This window comes from Penaeus chinensis, chromosome 4 (genome assembly GCF_019202785.1).
Source record: "Penaeus chinensis breed Huanghai No. 1 chromosome 4, ASM1920278v2, whole genome shotgun sequence".
NCBI lineage: Eukaryota > Metazoa > Arthropoda > Malacostraca > Decapoda > Penaeidae > Penaeus > Penaeus chinensis.
The window spans coordinates 30,618,270-30,620,769 of NC_061822.1; positions in this window are offsets into that span (position 1 = coordinate 30,618,270).

The following is a 2,500-nucleotide window of genomic DNA, read 5'->3' on the forward strand; positions in this document are numbered from 1 at the left end:
TTTGTTGCATTTGCTTATGTCCTGGAAAATATTTGTTATAATCTTTCAGCAGTTAGATTTTTCAATATGATTATTACCATTCAAATCTAATTATATTTATGACCACAGTGTTTCCCCCCCCCCCTTCACAAAATGATTATGATGAGTGTGATTACATAATCATCACCAGTAATTCGATCATCATTGATTAACATGATTACAAATCATATCCAAAGCATTTTAGAAATTCACCGCCTTTTTCCCTGATGACGTCACGCGGTAGCTTGCCTTAGTGGGGAATCGGGACAAGGGAAAGGGAGCTGCATTGACTAAATCTTTTTTGAAGGGGAAACGGGCTGAGCTGTCTTGAGCTTTCACTCTATTCTTGCTCTGTTGAAGGCGGGTATTAGTCTTCTCCGCAATGCAGATTGCAATACCTTTCAATTTTCCTTTCGTTGCAGGAGAATTGGAAGGAACGCTATCTCGCAGAGTTGGAGATGATTCCGTTGCAATGATTCTGTTGATGTATCTACCAGGATACACACACACACACACACACACACACACACACACACACACTCACACACACACACACACACACACACACACACACACACACACACACACACACACACACACACACACACACACACACACACACACACACACACACACACACACACACACACACACACACACACACACACACACGCTCACACACTCACACACACACACACACACACGCTCACACACACACACACACACACACACACACACACACACGCTCACACACTCACACACACACACACACACACAATATATATATATATAATTCTTTATTTCTTTATTTATTTTTTTCATTTTTTCAGAATCTCACCACATTGAATTCTAAAATGGCGCGTATTTCTCTCATCACTATTCTGTCATTGCTTTTGATCTTTGGATCCTCATACGCCCTAATCCCTGAGCTAAGAACAACTGCATTTCTCATTGATGGGGAGATTTTTTTCAGTCAGTTTCATCCACTTTTGGAATTATTTCGTAACGTTCATCGTTAGTGTATCCTCTTCAAATCTTCAATCTTTAAAAAGTATGCATTAATTCTAAAGTTAATAGTTTATGAAAGTCAACTTCAGCTACATTTATATAAGAGAGAAATATAGATAGATAGATAGATAGATAGATAGATAGATAGATAGATAGAGAGAGAGAGAGAGAGAGAGAGAGAGAGAGAGAGAGAGCGAGAGAGAAAGGAGGAGAGAGAGGGGAAAGAGTAAGAGAGAGAAGGAGAGAGAGAGAGAGAGAGAGAGAGAGAGAGAGAGAGAGAGAGAGAGAGAGAGAGAGAGAGAGAGAGAGAGAGAGAGAGAGAGAGAGAGAGAGAGGGAGAGAGGGAGAAAGAGAAAGAGAGAGAGAGAGAGAGGGAGAGAGAGGGGGGGGGGGCAGATATATCGATAGGCACATATATATATGTATAGATAGATAGATAGATAGACAGAGATCGATAGATAGATAGAAAGATAGATAGATAGATGAGGGGATGACAAAGAGACAAACAAACAGTGATAGGCAAAAGGTTTGAGAGAATTTTTTTTTTTTGCAAACAGATAAAAGCAGAATACACTATCATGTTTCCAAGGTTATCTAAATAAACATATGTACGTCATTAAGCCTAGTTAAAAAAAAAAAAAAAGTAAAATGTAATACGATAAGATAATTCATAAGGCAAAATAAAATCATCATTGTCTTTTTTTTCTTCCGTGACCCACATCATCTGCTCATTTTTAAAAATTTCGTTGCATTTTTTATCTTTATTTCATAAAGTTCAGGAAAGCAATAATAAATGCTCTGGAAATATGGGCCATTCCCTCTTTTGTTAATTTTGTCTCATAAATCTTGATCCTCCATTGCCTATTGACGATTGCAACAGAAGGTCAACAAAAGAGCAAGAAAAAGAGTGGGAGTGTAAATATTACAGAATAAAGCGATAAAAATATATGTTTCATATTGCACTGGAGTCGGTGATTTGCAAATGTGTGTCACATATATACTGTAATGCATATCTATCTATCTATCTATATGTATATTTATATATGTATATATATGTATTTATATACGTATACGTATATATATATATATATATATATATATATATATATATATATATATATATGTATATATATATACACACACACACTCACACACACACACACACACACACACACACACACACACATATATATATATATATATATATATATATATATATATGCATATATATATATATATATATATATATATATATATATATATATATATAGAGAGAGAGAGAGAGAGAGAGAGAGAGAGAGAGAGAGAGCGAGAGAGAGAAACGTAAAAGGGGGAAGAAGAAACAGAGGATGGCGCAGGAAACAAAGAAAGGAAGGAGTGAGAAAAGAGTAAAAAAGGACAAAGCAGATGAAGCAGAAAGAAAGATGAGATGATAAAAAAAAAAAAATCACAAAATAAACAAGAGGAAAAGAAG